Source organism: Bubalus bubalis, chromosome 2 (genome assembly GCF_019923935.1).
Source record: "Bubalus bubalis isolate 160015118507 breed Murrah chromosome 2, NDDB_SH_1, whole genome shotgun sequence".
Taxonomy (NCBI): Eukaryota; Metazoa; Chordata; class Mammalia; order Artiodactyla; family Bovidae; genus Bubalus; species Bubalus bubalis.
In genome coordinates this window covers 91420550-91428995 of record NC_059158.1, presented here as the reverse complement: position 1 = coordinate 91428995, position 8446 = coordinate 91420550, and the positions used below count along the sequence as shown (strand labels likewise).

The window sequence follows — 8446 nt, the reverse complement described above, 5'->3', positions numbered from 1 at the left end:
AGAACTACAGCATAATAAATTTGGGTTGTGTTACAGCACTTAGTTTGTGGAATTTGTTACATCATCAATAGGAAACTAATACATCGGCCAAATTACACAGCTCCTCAAGAAAACAGGGCTTCCCTGATAGCTCAGTTGGTAAAGAATCTTCCTGCAATGCAGGAGACTCCAGTTCCATTCTTGGATCAGGAAGATACTCTGGAGAAGGGATAGGCTACCCACTCCAGTATTCTTGGGCTTCCCTTATGGCTCAGCTGGTAAAGAATCGCCTGCCATGCGGGAGCCCTGGGTTTGATCCCTGGGTTGGGAAGATCCCTGGAGAAGGGAAAGGCTACCCACTCCAGCATTCTGGCCTGGAGAATTCCATGGACTGTATAGTCTGTGGAGTAACAAAGAGTAGGACATGACTGAGTGACTTTCACTTTCCTCAAGAAAATGGATTTCTTGCATTTCTCTGTATAGTTACTTTCAAGTATCGTGGTCAAAATAGAGTAGAGTCCAGTGGATATGAGTAGGAAACTATACTAAGTTTATCTACTCAATATTTCGTAGTAGCGTTTCAGTCCTAGCCACGCTTTAGAAGCATCTGAGGTGCTCTAAAAATATTAAATGCCAGGCTATACAGTAGAACAATTAAATAAGAATCTCTGGAAGTCTTGCTGCTGCTGCTGTGAAGTTGCTTCAGTCGTGCCCGACTCTGTACGACCCCATAGACAGCAGCCCACCAGGCTCCCCCGTCCCTGGGATTCTCCAGGCAAGAACACTGGAGTCAGTTACCATTTCCTTCTCCAATGCATGAAAGTGAAGCCGCTCAGTTGTGTCCGACTCTTAGCGACCCCATGGACTTCAGCCTACCAGGCTCCTCTGTCCATGTGATTTTCCAGGCAAGAGGACCAGAGGGGGTTGCCATTGCTTTCTCCGTCTGGAAGTCTTAAGCATTAATATTTTGTAAAAGGTCTAGATGATTTTATTGTGAAGTTAAGAGTTGAAAATCAGTGGTCTACGTTGATTCCAGAAAGTCATTGAGAGACACAAGAGGTGGTGCTATACACAAAACATCTATAACTTACAGGACCTGTATAAGACCTTAGTAATAACTCATATTCTCTTTTGTTCACCTCTAGGTGATAGGTTTTTCTGCCTATAACTGCTATATACTTTATTGTCATGTAATTCCTTCCATATAATATAATTACAAAAATTTGAAATCATTTTGTCCAGATGTCCAGGAATGTTGAATGGACAGTTCTAAAATCTTACAATTTGATTAATGCCTACTGAGATCTTATCTCTCTTTACTCCTTATGTTGAAGAATGAACAATAGTTTGCTGGCTTCTCTGTCTATTAGACTTTATTCATGTGTACTTTTTCAAATATTGTTAATAAAAATAATAAGCTAATTTGAAAAAGAATTTACAAACATATTTAGAATCTCAAAGAGTTAAAGATTAAATTATATCTACTAAAATAAAAACTAAGAAATTTTAAAACAAAACCAAGCAATTAATTAAAATAATTCTTAAAAAGTTAAAGGAACAATATTGGGCAGATAAGAAAGAACCAATTAGAAATGCTGGAAATTAATACAAAATTGGGTTAAAAATCTCAAAGGAAGGAATTAATACGTAGATGGATTACGTAGATATGAAGAGAGAATTATTCATCAGGAGACTGTGCTAAGCATTTCATCTAGATTGCAACACAGAGTAACTAAATTTTAAAAAATATTAAAGAACAATTTAAAAAACTAACAAATATAGAAACAGAGTGAGAAGTTCCAAGGTTCATTCAACAATAAAGTGACAAGAGAATAGAACAAATATTAATAACTAGGAAAAATACTGATATTATAATATGGTAAGTCCTTTCAAGAATTGGGAAAACATAATGTATACAGGTCCTGAACAAGACAGAGATAAATATCTATCTAGGCATATTATAATAAAACTGCAGAGCATCTGCCATTAAAAAAAATTTTTTATCATTTACCAGAAAGGTGACAAATTACCTATAAAAGAGTGAAACAAAAGTAGCCTCCTCACTAGCAAAAATGGTTGCTGGAAAACAAAGTAATACTATTTTCAAAATGCTGTTATTCCTAGAAATCAATTATTCCTGGAAATCATTATAAGCCACACTATTATTCAAGAGTGGGGACAAAATACGTGCATTTTAAGATATACAAAAAATAATAGCTCATACACCCTCCCCGAAAGAATTACTCTGGGCTGTGTTTTACAAGAAGAATATAATGACAGGCAAGGAGTGATTACAAAGTGAATGGTCACTACAGAAATTGGAAAATTTTATCAATAACCTTAACTAATTATGTTTAAAATAGTTATATTCTTAAAATGGAAGATGCAATTAAAATGTAAGAATTTAATGGAGAGGAAGGGGTGGAGGTATAAATAAGCTTATTTTTTTTTTAATCAAAAAGTAAAATTAAGGAATATCTTGGCATTTTTATAAGACCAAATAGGTATTTCTGAAAGTGTATGGAACAAGAAATATAGGTTAAAAATTTTAATTAAACTTAGATATTTAACCAAAAGTACGAGTCAAATTAATTTGAGTACCACATACTGAAAGAGAGATTGAGTAGATAATCCAAGCAAATACAAATTCACTAGATTCAAAGAGGTCCCACTATGGAATGTGGGATTGCAGTTTGTGGAATGTGGGATTGCATTTTGTAGAATGTGGGATGAAAGGGGGTTTTTGTATAAACTCTTCCCTACTATTTTGTTATACTGTTTTGGATAAACCTTTTAAAAGAATCCAAGTTATTTTGAATAACTCGGAGCACAAGTAAAGTGCTCGTAATAAAAAGTGCTCCATTTGCTAAAATCCAGCACCACTTAACTGTCATTGATGTCAAAGGTATTTGTTTATTGTAAAATTATTCTGCTATTAAATTGGGTAGTACTTGCTTTCATGAGATATAGTTTGATATTGTGAGTAGCAGAATTGTTTCTATTTATTCTAAAAATCTTCTTATCCTGAAAACAGCTGGGTTTTTCTACAACTAAATGTGGTTAAAATAACCCTTCTTGTCTAAGTAAGTCTTCCTATTAAATTTTACAGAACAAAGTGAAAGACAAAATAAAACCACCCAGGTTTTGGACTAAGATATGTGCTTGAAGATGCCAGTGTTCTTTAACGAGGTTTTCAGACAAAGAACTCTGAACTGAAAAGACTCAATGCCACCTAACTGCAAAGAAAAGTCTCAAGAAAATAAAAAGAAATTTTCCTAAATTTAGATTCTCTTTTGGGATCAACCAGAGAAGCTATTTGAAAATTTCTGCATTTTTCACAGAAAAACTTTAATGCCATTTTACGGATTTCTTTTTCTCGTGTTTATTTTAAATGCTAACATAATGTTTCTTTAAAAATTTATATGTTGCAGAAAGTTTAAAGGAAGGGAAAAAAATTACCCGTGTGTTCAAATAGGGTTTCAGTTTCTATGAGTTTTATTGCTGTGTGTATAATCTTCTATTCTTCTTCTTAATGACCTTACATGGGATTTTGTTTGGTTGCTTTTTATTTCTTTTTACATAGTTGTAATCAAATGGCAATCCATTCTAGTATTCTTGCCTGGGAAATCCCATGGGCAGAGGAACCTGGCAGGCTTAGTCCACAGGATCAAAAAAACTCAACACGACTTAGTGACTAAACAACGACGACAACAAACAAGCTGCATATAAAATTCTGTTCTTTTAAATTAACATTTCAAAATGTGGTTCATTCTATTTCAGCCCTTTAGAGAACTACACATTTTTGATATATCACCATTACATTTATTTGTTCAGGAATATTTCCAGTTGTATGCCAATCACTGATTATTTTAAGTGCTAGGGTTTTTATTGTTGCTCAGTCACTCAGCTGTGTCTCACTCTTTATTACCCTATGGACTACTGCACGCCAGGCTTCCCTGTCCTTTGCTGTCACCCTGATCTTGCTCAAATTCATGTCCTTTGAGTCAGTGATGCCATCCAATCATCTCATCCTCTGTCCTCCCCTTCTCCTCCTGCCTTCAATCTTTCCCAGCATCAGGGTCTTTTCCAATGAGTCAGCTCTTCACATCAGGTGGCCAAAGTATTGGAGCTTCAGCTTTAGCATCAGTCCTTCCAATGAATATTCAGGACTGATTTCTTTTAGGATTAACTTATTTGATCTCCTTGCAGTCCAAGGGACTTTCAAGAGGTCTAGAGAGAAAGAAAAATATTTTCCTTCTTGGAGTTTACGCTCTAATCGGGAGAAACTCACAGGAAGATAGTGAGTAGTAATTTATAAAGTATATTAGAACATGGTATGTACATGGGAGATGTGTATCTGAATAAGAGAGATGACAGGTGCTGGAGCAAGGTTCCAATGCAGGTAGGGAAGGAGGGCCTTACTGAGAGATGACGTTTAAACAAAGATGTGAAATTGGCAAGAGTGATGATCTATGTTGATTTCTGAAAGAAGAATGTCCAGGCAGGGTGAGAAGCCAGTGTAAAGGCCTTGAGGTGGGAGAATGCCTGGTCCATTCAATGAAGGACAAGGGAGCTAGAAGGGGTGGTCAAGGTATAGGGGAGTAGAAGAGCTTAGTGCAATTGGTAGGAGAGGGCAGGTCACATAAGATTCAAAGCATTAAGTTCTTTGACTCTTATTCTAAGAGAAGTGGGGAGCCAAACACACGGAAATTAGTTTCTGTGGAAATTTGAGCAATCAATTTAATATATAAAAACCTAACTGGAGAAAAAAACTATATGCTACATTGTAAAGAGGAAGTTTTCAGGTCATTTCAGGAAGGACTAAATGACCTTTCAATCTTTTGCTTCTAAAATTGGACCTTGTATAGCAATATTCTATTCAAAAATGCTTTTGGGAGAAAAATGTAATATGATGGGCTTGTCACTGAGTTATGACACAGAAGGATATTTAATCTGCCCTTGGTTTAATCTTGAGACACTTGGTGCCAGGGCATTCTGACTATGGTCTCTGCTATGGAATTCTCTGCTCAGGTTGTCTTTTCATTTAAAATTAATTGAAAAAGTATCTATCCGCTGCTGTTTTCAACCACCTGAAAATGCATAAAGGTTGAGTAGCCTTCATAGTGTTTTTGGACTTCTCTTATCATCCTGTGTATTTTGTTGATGGGAGAATAGAGCAGTAAGATCAGCTGGGTTTTGGTTTTATCATTAAAGAGGGTAGTCATACAACTCTTAACTTTCCTATGCTTTTGACTGTATAAATGTTATTTGGGATAAACAAATACATGCAAAAATCTACATGAATATATTGTTGTTCAGTTGTCTGACCCTTGGTGACCCCATGGATTGCAGCATGCTGGGCTTCCGTGTCCTTCACTATCTCCCAAAGTTTGCTCAAACTCATGTCCATTGAGTCAATGATGGCGTCCAACCATCTCATCCTTTGCCACCCCCCTCTCCTCCTGCCCTCAATCTTTCCCAGCATCAGGGTCTTTTCCAATGGGTTGGCTCTTCCAATCAGGTGCCCGAAGTATTGTGTTAAGAGGATTCAGGATGGGGAACACATGTATACCTATGGCTGATTCATTTTGATATTTGGCAAAACTAATACAATTATGTAAAGTTTAAAAATAAAATAAAATAAAAAAAAGAGTAGTAAAAAGGATACCCATAATCCATTCTATTTTTTATCACTGATGTGATAGTCACTCCCTTAATATTTATTGAATGCTTATTCTGTGTCTGGAGCTGTTTAGGTATTGTAGACACAAAAATGAAAAACAATATAGTTCCAGCCTTCATTGAGTTTAAATTAGCAAGTCAGTGCAGTGTGTTAAATGCTATGATGGTAGAAGTAACACATGCTATAGGAGCATATAGAAGGAGCATCTCATCCAAGATCAATGTGCAGTGTTATTCAGGACATGTTTCAACTACTTAAAGCACATATGCATGCACATAAAAATACAACCTGAACATTTGCCTTTTTAAACACCTAAAATGGAATATCCATGGGGCTACTTCCTAGTAAGCAGGTCTTTGTAACTAGAGAAATGAGTCCACTCCTCATTCTAAAGAGATAAGCAGGGGATGTCCTTGATTCAAAAAATAAAAAAGAAGTGAACAGATATTTATTATTTCCGCACACTCAGAACTTTCAGATGATCTATTCTTTCACTTCATTAGGAGTTTTCTACTCCTAGCAGAGTTCTAACCTGGAATATAATTGTAGTAGATACTACCAGATTTTTAGCTAGCTTGAAGTCAAGCAAAGAACTGACTTCGCCATCTTGGATACAAGCAATTTGTACAGCAATTGTATTGCTGTACAAATGCAGAGACCCAGTGGGAAACAGCCAAGAGCCTGTTTGAATGGAAGCCTTAAAGTTTCACAGAAAAAAAATCAAATGTTTCAAATAAACCCATTGAGCATTGGGATTGTCAATACACGTGTCACACCAACAGCAGAGGACAAGCCTCTGTTTCCCTTTGCTTGCATGCATTTTAGAGATTAGATGTCAGTCCCACTGTATGATATAAGAGCATTTGTGGTTATTTTTTGCTGTGTACTTAATCTGCAGCTGTAATCTTATGTTTTCCAATGAGTGATCCTGTTTTAACAATCACCTTTTCCCCATCAAAACCCAACAGTTTTCTCTTGTGTTTTGTTGAGTAGGAGTTTGGATTTTGTTTCAGCAAACTAATAAAATAGAAACACTGACTCTCATCCCCTGGAGGAGAGAGAATGTGTCAAATATCAGGATGAAGTCCCAATCTTTGCCATGCTGAAAGGAGTTGGAATAGGTCTATTCTTTGAATAGAAATCCCTCTACTTGCTACAAACAAATGTAAAAGGTCTGTGAAAGCTTCCAGCAGAAAGTGACATCTGAGCCCTGAATTATGGGAGGAGTTAACACAGGGAGTAGTGGTGGGAGTGAATTTTAGGCAGACAAAGGCCTTTGTTATCTGAAGCCAGAGAAGATGAAATCTATAAAGAAATGAAGAGGTTCACTTTCACTATGTGTTGAGGGAAGAATATGAGAGTACAATATGTACGAATGCACTGAGAAGGGCTGCATGACTGTTTGTAGCATCAGTGACTGATGAATATGTAGGCTTGTCCTGGAGAGTTGCAATTTATTTCAGTTGTGATTATAAAAAAATTGTGATTTTCAAAACAACTGGTAGAACTCAAACAATCATTTTCTTGGAGAAGAGAATGAGACCCAAACTTTAATTTTTGAACAGAACCTAAAGTTCCCAGGACCTTGACTTTCCTGGAAAGTGAAAGAAAGTGAAAGTGAAGTCGTTCAGTCATGTCCGACTCTTTTCGACCCCATGGACTGTAGCCTACCACACTTCTCTGGAAAGTCCAAGGGATTTTCCAGGCAAGAGTACTGGAGTGGGTTGCCATTTCCTTCCCCAGAGGATCTTCCCAACCCAGGGATCGAACCTGGGTCTCCCGCATTGTAGGCAGATGCTTTACCATCTGAGCCACCAGGGAAGTCACTGACTTTCCTGGAATATCACTATAAATAAAAAAGATAAATCTAACTTTATAACCTTCCAAATGTATTTCAAAGACACTTTATGTGAGATCTACATACCAAAATGTTAAAAATATGATGACCTAAGAAAAGTCTTCAGATACACATTATTTAAAATAAAAAGTTCTTAACTTTATAGTAAACAAAATCCATTTGTAATACATTATTAAATGATACATTATTCTTCTTGACTTTATTTTTCTCATATGTTACATTTTCTGGAATCAGATTAATTTAACCTTCATATATTTTGAAGTATTTTGAAATCATATACCAGGTCACCTCATACTGATTTTTTTTTTTTTACTAAGAATATCATCTTAACATTTTCAGTGGAATGCACATTCCAGACAGTTAGTATCATTTCTATTTCTCTATTCAGTGCCCCTAGCTTGCCAGTAATTTGTAAATATACGATAGTCACTTGGAATAAAGAAGGCTGCATTTGACATTAGGCTGGAGGGGTGGTGTCTCCATAATACCAAAGTTTCTGATACATGGTTTTAGTTATTTTATATAGTGTTGTGAGGTAGAAAAAAATGTGAGCTCTAGAGACCCAGATCTAAGCCTGAAACTTAACTCTTCATTTGAAACCAAAAACTGAGGAATATTAATTGCCCTCTCCAAATCTGTTTTCTGATATGCAGTGGGAGTAAGGCCATTGTTCTAAGGTTGTTTTAAATATCAAAAATGTAATAAATATATACAGAGTGCCTACAATCTGGTTGAGGCTTAATAGTTGTGAATGATAGTTGTGATTATAATAATAATGATCATAGTATTAAAATAAACCAATAGTAAGCATTTATGGAGACTGAGGAAGAAATTAGATAACTTAAATAAATATCTTTTAAAGAGATGATGTGATACTTTCTTTTGAATAATTTAAATGGAGTGAAGTCATCAAGTCAAATACTACG

General features: G+C 35.9%; 1 non-coding gene across 1 annotated transcript; it reads right to left on the bottom strand.

The window, feature by feature from the left end:
• Positions 1-7411: 7411 nt before the first annotated feature.
• Positions 7412-7483, bottom strand: TRNAC-ACA. Its single transcript has one exon. It is a non-coding gene; the product is annotated as a tRNA-Cys (tRNA).
• Positions 7484-8446: the final 963 nt, after the last annotated feature.